Source organism: Chenopodium album, chromosome 13, assembly GCF_948465745.1.
Source record: "Chenopodium album chromosome 13, dcCheAlbu1.1, whole genome shotgun sequence".
Taxonomy (NCBI): domain Eukaryota; kingdom Viridiplantae; phylum Streptophyta; class Magnoliopsida; order Caryophyllales; family Amaranthaceae; genus Chenopodium; species Chenopodium album.
This window is the reverse complement of record NC_137846.1, coordinates 669764-683132: the sequence shown is the minus strand read 5'-3', so window position 1 is coordinate 683132 and position 13369 is coordinate 669764. Positions and strand designations below refer to the sequence as shown.

The 13369-nt window shown below is 37.2% G+C and overlaps 2 long non-coding RNA genes and 1 pseudogene across 3 annotated transcripts; 2 read left to right on the top strand and 1 right to left on the bottom strand.

Annotated features, from left to right (window-relative positions):
- Positions 1 to 55: 55 nt before the first annotated feature.
- Positions 56 to 2245, bottom strand: LOC145575841 (putative pentatricopeptide repeat-containing protein At3g18840 pseudogene; annotated as a pseudogene).
- Positions 2246 to 4166: 1921 nt separating this feature from the next.
- On the top strand, positions 4167 to 6230 carry LOC145575840 (uncharacterized). Of its 2 annotated transcripts, XR_014098281.1 has the most exons (3): positions 4167 to 4192; positions 4823 to 5032; positions 5705 to 6230. It is a non-coding gene; the product is annotated as an uncharacterized LOC145575840 (long non-coding RNA). The 2 variants fall into 2 exon arrangements; XR_014098280.1 differs by lacking the exon at positions 4167 to 4192 and having other exon boundaries at positions 4200 to 5032.
- Positions 6231 to 11494: 5264 nt separating this feature from the next.
- LOC145575839 (uncharacterized) lies at positions 11495 to 12613 on the top strand. The gene is made up of 2 exons (XR_014098279.1): positions 11495 to 11610; positions 12470 to 12613. It is a non-coding gene; the product is annotated as an uncharacterized LOC145575839 (long non-coding RNA).
- Positions 12614 to 13369: the final 756 nt, after the last annotated feature.

Here is a 13369-nt window from a genome sequence, read left to right as displayed (position 1 = left end):
CATTATTTGATTTCTCAGTTTATGAAGAATCTACTCCTGTCAAGCACAATTAGTTCAAATTCTTTCAGAAGCGGATACTATAAGGTCACAGCAGACATCTTCATGACATAGTTCCCAGGAATTAATTCATTTTATCTGCAAGCAGATCTTTCGAACAAGGCAAGGTGGTTAATTTCTGCTACTAAACATGCAAGCAAAGAGTAGATTGCATCGGATTTCAAGTGAGATGTGTCACCAGAAGTAAAGACAGTAACACCTTTCTCCAGATGTATCCAACTGCATCCTACAAGCTTCTTGATCACCTTCCCTTTCATCTTCTTCCTAATCCTCCCTACCTCATCCCAATCCCCCTCTGAAGCATATACATTAGCCAATTGCACATAACGAGACCCATTTTCACCCTCAATTCTCAACAGCTTTTCCTCTGTTTCTCTGGCCAGATTTAAATTCCCGTTTATCCTACAAGCATTTAAAAAAGCACCCAATAAAACAGCATCTGGTTCAAAAGGAATTTTTTCCATTAAGGCAGCCGCCTTGTCCAGTTTATGAGCCCTTCCATAGAGATCAATCATACAAGCATAGTGATCAACTTCTCGTTGTATACCATAATCTCTTTCCATGGCATCAAAATGCTTTTCACCTGATTCCACCAAGCCAGCATGCCGACAAGTTGATAAAAGAGCCACAAAAGTTGCAGCATTTGGTCTAATATTTCTCTCACACATCTCCTCGAACAACTTAATGGCCTCACTTTCTTGCCCATGATTAGCATAACCAGCAATCATCACATTATAAAGGACTGAATCCTTCTCTTTGACTTCTGAGAAAATTCTCTCAGCAGATGTTATGTGGCCACATTTTGAGTACATGTCGATCATTGAACTCTGAAGTTTATTATCTAATTTCATACCAATCCTTAGTATGTAAGAATGAATCTGCTTACCAGGATGCAAGGAGGCTTGTATAGCACATGCACCGAGTAGAGTCATCAATATCAAAACATCTGGAATATTTACTTCTTTAGCTAGAAACTCTGATAAAAGTTCAAATGCTGCTTCACAACAATGTGATTTCACATACCCTGAAAACAAAGCAGTCCAAACTACAGAGTTCTTCTCAAGCAATGTGTCAAAAAGCCTTCGCGCTTCCACCATGTTGCCTATTGATGAGTATCCCACAATCATCGAACTGATTGAAAAGGCGTTCCCCATGCTAAATGCTGTATAGGCAGATTTAGCATAATCCATATTACCACACTTGCAATAAACATCTACAATACCACTGCTGATAAAAGAATTCTCGATAAATCCAGCCTTCAAAACATGTGCATGGACTTCCTTCCCAGGCTCCTTGTACCCGAGCAGGCACCTAAGATGCTAGCAAAGGTATGGTTATTCAATCTGATCCCATTTTCCATCATGCAAATGAATAATCTCAATGCCTTCTCATGAAGATCGTTATGAACAAAACCGGAAATAATTGTGTTCCAAGATATAGTGTCATTCAACTCAGCCTCGTGCCAAAAGATATCCAAGGCCAAATCCAACTTACTTTCCCTGCAACAAGCAGCTACTATAGCATTCTTAGATACCGAATCCAATCCACCACGACAATCATTAAAAACCCGAATTGCTTCTTGAAAACACCCACATTTAGAATACATGTCAATAAGTGAACTACAAGAAAATCCACTATGATCATTCCCACTTTTCACCATATATGAATGCAACTGCATTCCTAGAGACGCGAAAGATAACTTAGCAACCAAGTTAAGCATAGTAGTGATAGTAAACTCATCAATGTTTCTACCACTATCACCATTAACTTGAGATGATTGCATCTCAACAAAGAGTCTAAGAGCTTGATCACTCGATTCGTGCTCGGGTTTATCATCAGCATTAACATACCCAGATAGCATAGAGTTGTAAGTCACTAAATCCTTGTATGGGGAAGACTTGAAAAGGAGTTCAGCTGTCTTTATGTCTTGATTCTTCAAGTGGGCAGCAATAATAGTGTTCCAAGTGAATACATTTCTTTCAGGCATTTCGTCGAACAGTTTGTGGGCATACCGCAAAAACCCATGTTTTGCATAACAATGGATGAGATTGTTGAATGTGAAGATGCTGGATTGTAAACCGGATTTAATGGCTTGAGAATGAAACAATTGAAGCTCTTTTACAGATTTGAGCAGCATTTAGAGGCACAGAGAACTTTTATTAAACAAAGGAGTAGTTTCTATTTTTGGGAAGACAACTACAGTATTGCTCCCTCAAGTAATCGTCAAATAATCCTCTCTTTTAAATACGGAATACTCCCTAAGTAATCTTCAAGTAACAAAATCTAAGATATATTCATTCTATTTGTGAAACGGAAGTAGTATATTATCTGTACACATAATAGCTTAATTCGAGGTATCGCCCACCACGGCCACCAGGCCGCTATTGAGGTTTTGTGACATTAAACTACTCTTTGTATTGGGTCGTGTGGTTAATTACGTGGTTTGATCACATTTGTTTATGAAAATAAGCTTATTTATTTATTAATGTGAGTAACCTCAAGTATTTATAATAGTAACTTTATTTTTACTATATATGTAACCTAAAATAGTAACATTAATCAATTATAAAAATATAGCAGTAGTAATTTCATTCGTTAATTCAAGTAACCATCCTTTTTTTATTTTGAATATTATATACATAAAACTATAAAAGTAATCTTGTAATTCTATCATAGTAATGCCTCACGCCTTCACCTATTAAGGTAATTCGTTTCATCACCCCATTATTTAATTAATTGCTTACATTAATTTTATGTGAAGCAACCACATGCGTCATGCTTATGCTATTAATTAATGGTGTAGCTAATCACGTGTAAGAATGTGTGAACATTGAATATCTATTTCACTAAGTGAAAATCAACGTTATTCCTTATTGGTCCATCCGTCTCTAAATTAAAGTTTAATTTCACCTAAAATCTTTGTTCCTAAATACGGAGTAAAAATTTCTAATTTTGAGGAGTGTCTATGTTTCTCAATTTCATTCTCGAAATAAAATTGGGTGAATCGAACTCAAGGTGAGTCTAATATATTTGATAATAATATTCTAATACATGACATTACTATTCGAATATCTACATTAATAATCTAATATATCTATATTAGATTATTAATGTCCGATAAGAGATTTTATTTATTTATTTATTTATTTATTATTCAAATGAGGTACGTGACCAATAAGAAGAAAGACAAAACAAAAATAATAAACTAGCAACTACTGGCAACCAAAAGCACCTAACTACGGAGGGACAAGGCGTGGTAAAGCCACACCCCCAATATCCTTCTCTAAAATACGACTAAAATCAGATAGTAGATTATTAACGTCATATATTACTATATTAGAATATTATTGTCAGATATATTAGACTTACAGTGAGTTCGGTCGCACACAAAAGCTTCTATTTTATCCCTTTTTTTTTTACTTCCTTCGTTTTTAAATACTTGCTCCATTTCTCCATGCGCGGAGTTTTAGGAGAAAATGGAGAAAGTAATAAAATATGGAGATAGTGGGGTAGGTGAAAGAATAAAAAAAATGTAAAAAAACAAAAGTGGTGGAGAGAATTGGGGGAGAGATAATATAAAATTAATAAAATGTGATTTATGCTAGGTCCACTACGTGAAAGAAATGAATTAAATATTGTAAAAGCTTTTCAAATAAGAAAATGGAGCGAGAAAAGAAAAGTGGAGCAAGTATTTAAAAATGGTTGAAAAAAAAAAGTGAAGCAAGTATTTAAAAACGGCTGAAAAAGAAAAGTGAAGCAAGTATTTAAAAACGGCTGAAAAAGAAAAGTGAAGCAAGTATTTAAAAACGGAGGGAGTATTCTTTTTTATATAAAACAAAGTAATAATGATTGATTAAGATTGAAAGAATGAAATAAATGGTTGAGATTAAGAAAAAACCATTGTACAATCTACGCTACTTTTTAAATCTTCACTTTTTTGAAATTCGAATCACTTTCTCAAAGCTACCCCTACTCTCCCAGAAACTACACCTATAAACACCAACATCACAAAAATCAACCAGGGTAATAACGTAAATTCACAATATTCGCGCACTTTTTTTTTTACTCTATTTAAGCTCGATGCTGTTCTCTTCCCTTACTCTGTATTTCTTAGTTCCATTTTCTCTCTCTACTGGTACTTCTTTCTCTCTCTACACCTTCATTTTCTTCTTAATCTAATTTACAGTATTCTGATTGCTTTAATTGAATTATTATGCTGTCGATTTTTTTTCTGTTTTCGTCTTTTTTTTTTCTTTTTTTTTTTTTTTTTTTTTGGTAATTTTTTTACTATACTTGGTCATTATAGTGATTGAATTTAATTGATTTTCAATTTTAATACAGTGAATAATTAGCTCGATGCATGCTGCTTTCTCTCCCTTGAATTGCCTGTTCGTTTGATTCTTATTTTTATATTTGTGGTTTTTGAGTTATTTAATTTAGATTGAATATTTGATTGAATGATTGAATTTAAATGAAATGAAATGAAATTCGAGTGTTTTTAATTGTATATAATTGGGTTAGTTAAAGTTTGATTAATCTATCTTATGAGTGATTTGATTGAATTTATATAAATTAAATGCGTGTGTTTTTATTTGTATGTAATTGGATTAGTAACTATAAGCTCGATTAATCTATCTTATGAGTGATTTGATTGAATTGAAGAAGTTTTTATTTATGTAATTGGATTAGTAACTTTAAGCTTGGTTAACCTAAGCCAGGAATGATTTGATTGTACTGCATAAAGCTATTGTTTAAATTTTGGCAGAGATTTTGAAGTGATATAATTAAGTAGTTGGAAGATGGCGTCGCCGTTTGCTTCCATAGGTGGTGGTTCTGATCAACCAACTCAAACGGCAGGGAACCCTGGTGATACCGCTTTTGACGGTTATGTTGTTCCGTCTTCTCTGGCTGAGATTGCTGTTCCCATCCTTTGTGCTGCCAATGAAGTCGAAAAGCTTAATCCTAGGACATCTATGTATGTTTTCAAATTTCATTTTTTCAAAGTACCAGTATTTTTTTTTTTTTTTTTTTTATATATTTTGGTTGTATGTGTATCTTTGGCTCCCAATCACTAAAAATGGTGATTTTGTAAGTTTGGGACATTGGGGAGGAGGTGTGAGGCTGTAGGCTGCTCATTTTACGAACATTATAGATTATTGAGAGAGCTATAAATATCGCGCGAACACACAAAAAAAAAAAAAAAAAAAGAGTTAAAATGCTTTTTTAAGTTCATAGTGTGGGTGCACCCGCTTAAGGTCATGCTATTGGGTGCAATCAAACCATAGTTGATGCTGTTAAGGCCAATTTTGCCTTTATTAACCGGAAATAATTGCAATGGCTAGGTGTTTTCAAGGTTGAGCTGAAATTAGCTTTGTCATTTTGTGATGTAACTTTTTTTTTTTTTCCACCAAAGCATTAGAAAGTAGAGGTCTGTGTTTGTACCCGAAGATGAAAACTTTTATGAAATGGTATGATGTCTATTATTTCGTTTTTCCTCCTCTCTTTGATGCTTTTCTCTGTATAATCTTGGGAGAGTGATCCATTTTTTCAGGAATCCGGTTAAAGTGTATAATCTAATTACAGTGAAATTTAAATTCATTTCTACTGTTCAAAGCATTTTACATTGATTAAATATGGTGGCTTGCAGGTAGGTTCTACACATTTGAGGAAGCGCATTGTTTGGATCCCACTTCCAGTGGACGTGGTGTCCGTCAATTCAAAACTGCAATTCTTCAAAGGCTAGAAAAGGTTTCACACCATTGTCTAATCTGAGTTGCATTTATGGATTTTGTCTTGGGATAATGATAGTGGACAGTTAAGATGTATATGACCTCTTATTGTGGTCGATAAATCGCCATATTCAACCAGAAAGAGCACCTCAAGTGTGATTAATTTACATGAGTGGGGTTGCAGCCAGCTCTCAGGTGCCAAATTGTTTGGTGCCAAAGCGTGATTAATTTATATGTTGTCCTGTGTATAATAAACTCTTTCTTCTTTGTACTTATTGATAGATATTATATTTAGGATAATATTTGTCGCAAATTAGGATAATATTAAATGTATATTTTGTATGTTTATCGTATCTAGGATTCCTAATGTAATTAGGCCTAGCATTGTAAACTCTATATATTTGATCAATGGTACGCACTCCAGATTGAGGAGTTTTCCCGATATCTAACATGATATCACAGCTTTAGGTTTTCGATCCTGATTAATTTTTTTCATCAAAAATTTTTCTTCTTGCTTCCGCTTTACCCCTAATTCTGTCCCTAATCCTCGACCATGGCCAAGGATGGTGACACGCCACCACCACCACCTCCTCCACCCTCTTCCCCTGAGTTTCACCCCGCTCTCACTGTGACAAACATCAAAAATTCAATCCCTCTAACTCTAGATTATGAGAAAGTTCAATATTCGAACTGGGTCGAATTATTTGAAAACCATGTCTGCGCATATGATGTTCTAGACCACATAGACTCCAATACTCCACGGCCTGCCTATATTTCTGACACCTTGTGGAAACGGCTCGACGCAATAGTAAAACAGTGGATCTATGGCACCATATCTACGGACCTTCTTGAAACAATTCTTGGTAGGAATTCTACTGCACAAGAGACTTGGGATCGTATCAAGGACATCTTTCAAGACAACAAGAGCACGAGGGCAGTGTATCTTGAAACTCAATTGAATGCAATTCACCTTGACGGCTTCCAGAACGTAACTACTTTCTGTCAACACCTTAAGAGTATTGCCGATCAACTAGCGAATGTCGATCAACCTATTTCCGATCAAAAATTAGTCCTTCGTATGGTGGTCGGACTACACAAGACTGATTACGACACCGTCGCTACAATGATTGCGCAAACGGACCCCCTCCCATCCTTCAACACCGCGCGCTCTCGACTTCTCCTGGAGGAGTCGCGCCGCAACACAGAGAACACCGCCCCTGCCTCCTCCTTTGTCGCACAGCAGAGCTCGGCGCCACCTTCTGACCAGTCGCCGGCGACTGGCGGTGGCTGCAGTGGTGGAGCAGGTCGTGGTCGCGGCGGAGGAAAGGGCGGCCGCGGCAAGACCCGTGGTCAAGGTCGTGGTGGTCAAGCCCAAGGTCGTGGTGACTCTACACAGCAACAGGGCACGCAAACTGCTTCTTCAAAACAGCCACAAACGGGCCCAATAGGCCAACATTGGGCCTGGCCCCAACAACAATATTATTGGCCTCAGCAGTGGACTATACCACCGGCCCCCTTTCCCACTTCAGGCCACCTTCAGCAAAGGCCCAATACTCCAAGTCCACAACAGCAGTCTTACTATGTTGGATCACCCATGCTTGGTCCGCCTATGACTCCAACGGACCTTGGTAGTGCTTATTCTTCACCTGGGTTATCCACACCGGACAACGGATGGTATATGGATTCGGGAGCCACCTCCCACATGACTCATACTTCCGGTAATCTTCTTCCCCTGTTTAATTTAAGCACTAATAATCATATTTTAGTAGGCAATGGTCTCGTATTCCAATTACTGGTTATGGTCACACTAATGTCCCGAACACACCCTTAGCTCTAAAAGATGTACTCCTCGCCCCTCAAATCATTAAAAACCTTATTTCTGTTCGTAAATTTACTTCTGATAATTTGGTTTCTATTGAGTTTGACCCTAATGGCTTTTCTGTGAAGGACCTACGAACGGGGAGGGTAATCACCAGATGCAGTAGTTCCGGGGACCTCTATCCCATCACCACCAATAATCCGAGTACTTGTCTTGCCACTTCTCTCACCACAGTCGCTCCTACCACTTGGCATGACCGTCTAGGACATCCGGGAGCACCTTCTTTGAGCTTTCTTAGGAGCAATAATCTTATTGAATTCAATAAGGAGAATCACTCCAGTTTTTGTAATTCTTGTCCAATAGGGAAACATGTTAGACTTCCGTTTTATGATTCGAATAGTAAAACTTATTGTGCTTTTGATATTGTTCATGCCGATTTGTGGACATCTCCTATTTGTAGTAGTAATGGTCACAAATATTATTTGGTTCTACTTGATGATTTTACTCATTATGTTTGGGCAATTCCGTTAGCTTCTAAATCTCAAGCCTTCCAATCTTTTCTTTCTTTTAGACAATATGTGCAAACACAATTTGAAAGACCCATTAAATGCTTTCAAAGTGACCATGGTCGTGAATTCGACAATGATCCGTTTAAAAAATTTTGTCTAGATAATAGAATGGTGTTTAGATTCTCATGCCCTCAAACCTCTTCCCAAAACGGCAAAGCCGAACGTATGATTCACACCATAAATAATGTCAAGCGCACTTTACTATTCCATGCTTCTCTTCCTCCGACCTTTTGGGTTCATGCTTTAGAGACCGCTACATATCTTCTAAATATTTTGCCAACCAAGTCCTTACACAACTTGACCCCGACTCAAGCTCTCTTTCGCAAGAACCCCTCTTATGATCATCTAAGAGTCTTTGGTTGTCTTTGTTTCCCAAATTTAGCCGCCACTGCTCCTCACAAGCTTGCTCCAAAATCCACTCCTTGTGTCTTCCTAGGCTATCCTTCAAATCATCGTGGCTATAAGTGTCTTGACCTTACCACTAATAAAATTATTCTTTCTCGACATGTGGTGTTTGATGAGTCAACTTTTCCATATAAAAATTTGGCTAAGTATAAAATCTCGGATTATGATTTTTTAGGAATTGATGAACAATCTCCATTGCTCACTCACTATTACGGTATTACCTACGAAATCACCTTACAAATCCAAACCCAAACACTCAAACCACACACACACATGGCCCAATACCGCAAGCCCACACGGACCAGCAGCCTGGGCCAGCGTCTGCTGAATCACCCACATGGCAGAACCATCCGCGGCCCACTAGTGGCACTTCCAGCCCAACCGCAGGTGGCCTGCGTTCCTCCCTGCCTCACAGCCCTCTCCATCTCTCCCCACAGCCAACCCGCAACTTACCCAGCCCAGCTGCGCCTAGCCCGCGAACTCCACTGCTGGCCCAACCTCACAGCCCAGCCACCCCACATTATACACCGCCACCCATGCATGGCATCCCCCCTCTTCAGCCCACTCGACCACCACCTCCCTCTCCCCGTGTTACCCGTAGTCAAAGGGGCATTTTTAAGCCTAATCCGAAGTATTGCAACCTAACTGTTCAAAACTCGGGTCCACCTCACATAAAATCACCTCTTCCAAAATCATATAAATAAGCGTTAAATGACCAAAATTGGAATGCGGCGATGAATGATGAGTATAGTGCTTTAATTAAAACAGGGACATGGGAATTGGTGCCTAGGACTACGGGGGTGAATGTTGTTAATTGTATGTGGCTTTTTAAGCATAAATACAAGTCTAATGGTGACCTTGAAAGGCACAAAGCTCGTCTTGTATGTGATGGCAGGTCGCAGGAAGTTGGTGTGGATTGTGATGAGACGTTCAGTCCGGTAGTTAAACCGGCCACTATTCGTACTGTTCTCAGTTTAGCTATGGCTAAAAAGTGGTCTATACATCAATTAGATGTCAAAAATGCTTTCTTACATGGTGACTTGCAGGAAACTGTTTATATGCATCAACCTCCGGGTTTTGTTGATCGGAGGGCTCCCATTCATGTTTGTCGGCTCCGCAGGGCACTCTATGGTTTGAAACAAGCTCCCAGAGCTTGGTACCAACGCTTTGCAAATTTTCTAGTCAAATTGGGTTTTGTCATTTCCAAGAGTGACAACTCTCTTTTTACTTTCCGGCAGGGTGATGATATGACATATTTGCTTCTATATGTTGATGATATTATTTTAGCTACCTCATCTGACAGGTTGCGTACAGGAATTATTTCTCAGTTGCAAACTGAGTTTCTTATGACTGACTTGGGTCCTTTGAGTTATTTTTTGGGAATTGCGGTGACCCGCAAACCCTCTTATATGCTACTTTCACAGGAAAAGTATGCACAGGAGATTTTAGAACGTGCAGGTATGGCCTCTTGTAAACCTGCAACTACTCCAGTTGACACTAAGTCCAAACTTAGTGCAGATGCAGGACCACCTTTTCGGGATCCTACTTTGTATCACAATTTAGCAGGTGCTCTTCAGTATCTCACTTTTACCAGGCCAAATATTTCTTATGTGGTACAACAAGTGTGTCTATTTATGCATGATCCCCGGGAACCTCATTATGAGGCATTGAAACGCATTCTGCGTTATGTTCAGGGTACCATTGATCACGGCTTACATTTATATCCTACTGTTTCTCATCGATTGATTACTTACACTGACGCTGACTGGGGAGGTTGTCCCGATACCCGGCGTTCTACTTCGGGCTATTGTTGTTACCTTGGGGACAACCTCGTGTCTTGGTCATCTAAGTGTCAACATACTTTGTCTAAATCGAGTGCAGAAGTAGAATATCGAGGCGTCGCAATTGTTGTCTCTGAGGCGTGTTGGCTTCGTAATTTATTACTTGAGTTACATTGTCCTCTTCGGCAGGCTACTATAGTTTATTGTGATAATGTCAGTGCTATCTACCTTTCTGGCAACCCGGTACAACACCAACGCACCAAACATGTGGAAATGGATATTCATTTTGTTCGAGAAAAGGTTGCTTTGGGAGAAGTACGGGTTCTACATGTTCCTACTAGATATCAGTTTGCGGACATTTTCACTAACGGCCTACCACGAAAACTATTTCTGGAATTTAGATCCAGTCTTAGCGTACGACCTCCTCCCGCTACGACTGCGGGGTGTGATAGATATTATATTTAGGATAATATTTGTCGCAGATTAGGATAATATTAAATGTATATTTTGTATGTTTATCGTATCTAGGATTCCTAATGTAATTAGGCCTAGCATTGTAAACTCTATATATTTGATCAATGGTAGGCACTCCAGATTGAGGAGTTTTCCCGATATCTAACACTTATAATATAAAAAAATTAAATATTTAGAATGTCTAAGCTTGTGGACATGCTTTTTCTATTGGTATTAAACTATCTTTGCAGGGAAAATTCATAGGTGGTGACCTTGAATTAAGTATCTGATATTATTCTATTTATTTGTTGGCAGCAAAATGAAAATATGGTCTCTTTCTTCAAATCTATTTTTATTATGTAAGTGTGGACGGTTCTTTTATTGCTGCATCTGACCTCATTCAATGGCGCAAGTTTATTTTTGAGATTCTGTCTTTTTCCGTCGGCTGGCTGATTCTTACAAATTTCTGCCCTGCAGGATTCTGAACGAACTTCGATGGAGAGGGATAGAGGCAATGATGCTCTGGAGATGCAAAGTTTTTATCAGCAACAAGTATATTCAAGCATTGCAAAATTCTGACAATGAGGTTGAACGGTGAGTTACGTTGCTTATGACGGGAACCAAACAGATATTTCAAAGTGTTGTGTCAGCTTTGTTGCTGCTTCATTACCACCTTACTCGTATTAAACAATTGTGTGTTCAGTGCTCAGCTCACAAAGGCGTATGAAACTGCTGAGGTTCTCTCTGAGGTGTTGAAGTCTGTCAACTCGACGCAATGCACCAAAGTTGATGGTGAGGTGAGATGAATTCATCTTTTGTAGGGCTGTCTTGAATTTTAAGAATACTTTTGTTTCAGTGGTAACCATCAATTTTGGTGCTTGTTCTGTCTTTACTGTTTATTGATCTTGGATATACACAATATTTCGGCAAAAAAATGAGTTCCTAAGCTATAAAAAGTCTGTTGTTGTAAAACTGAGGCATTTATAGGACTCTTAGCTTCAAACTTGCTTTGCAAATGAATCCATTACAACTTTGAGATTAAATTTTCCTAAACAAACAAACAAAAAAAAAAAGAAAACTTTGCGATTAATTTGAAAAGAAACAACAGTGGCTACAGAGTGCACATTTCTATCAACTTCCACAAGAGAGTAGTATCCTATTGTTCTCTAACCTTGTACTTGGACTAAACTTATTTTTTTTTAGCTTTCAGTTATACTTGAACAAAGTGGGTTTGCTAATATGATTTTGTATCACCCATACAAGAAATAATAAAAATAGATTCTAAAAACTAAGGGTAATAAAATAGACTATTATCAAATTAGACTATGATATGTTTTTGTATAAACTAAGAGTAATAAACTAGACTACTATCAACATAGACTATGATATGCTTGTGTATCACCTACATCACATTCCAGGCATTAATAGCGAGAGTAATAAAATTTAATTTATAGCCATTGATCGATATTATAAAATTAAAGGTAGTAAGGTATTACATAATGCACAACCTTAAGAAATTGATTGCATTAAGACATCTATAGCATAATGTTTATCTACTAATTGTATCAAACAATGTTCTATTCTTTTTTCATGCCTTAATATATAATTAACACGAACTATATATCAATATTTACTATCACATACTTTTTAATGCAGTGATTGAATAGAGAAAGGAGAGAAAGAGGTCCTAATCAAATACTTGGATGCATGAGGCAATGAGGCAGTGTATAATCACAATCATGTGATTGTTAGAGAGATAAGAAAGTACATTAAAAATAAAATTGTTGTTATTCCCTTGTTGGATTGTAGAAATGTACAACTACCTATTCACTGTGTTTTAACATATAGTCTAATCCATTGGATGTATAATATATACAAGTATGTGTAATGTATTTAACTGTTGCTGCTTTGTTGTTGTTGTTGTTGTTGTAGTTTTATGTGGTGCTCCAACCTTCTCTTATATTATGTGTAATTTATTGAAGTATCATTGTTGCATGTGTTTAGAAAATGAGCAAAACTTGCACTAAGAGTTAATGACTTAAAAATTTAACTTTGTTCATTTCTATTTAAATGATTAAAAATAACGTTTGTTTAGAAAATGGAAAACTATATTTGGGTTGAATTGTTTGGAATTATTTTTGTTATTGTTGGGTGCTCGTCATATAGTTACTTCGTAAAACCTAATTTTGTCTACTTACAGTCCATAGTTAGAATAGAAAGTAAACAAGAAGAAGAGTTTGGACAAATTTGCTCAAATTTTGCAAATGAGCAAAAAAACTGCTCATCTTTAAACCAATAGCAAAAAAACAACGCTTCATATTAATAATTAATAAATACTCTTCTCAACTCCATTTTATATGCAACATTAGGATATTGGCATTATTCAAACCTTTACTTTTCATGTCATATGTTGAATCATTTAAAAAAAATAAAATAAAAAAAATCATGAGATTTTACTAGATTTGTTTCAATTTGTAATTTTTGAAAATTTAATTTTAACTTTCAGTGTGGCAAGCAAAATGGAACATTATTCCAATAAGGTGGTGATTATCTTTC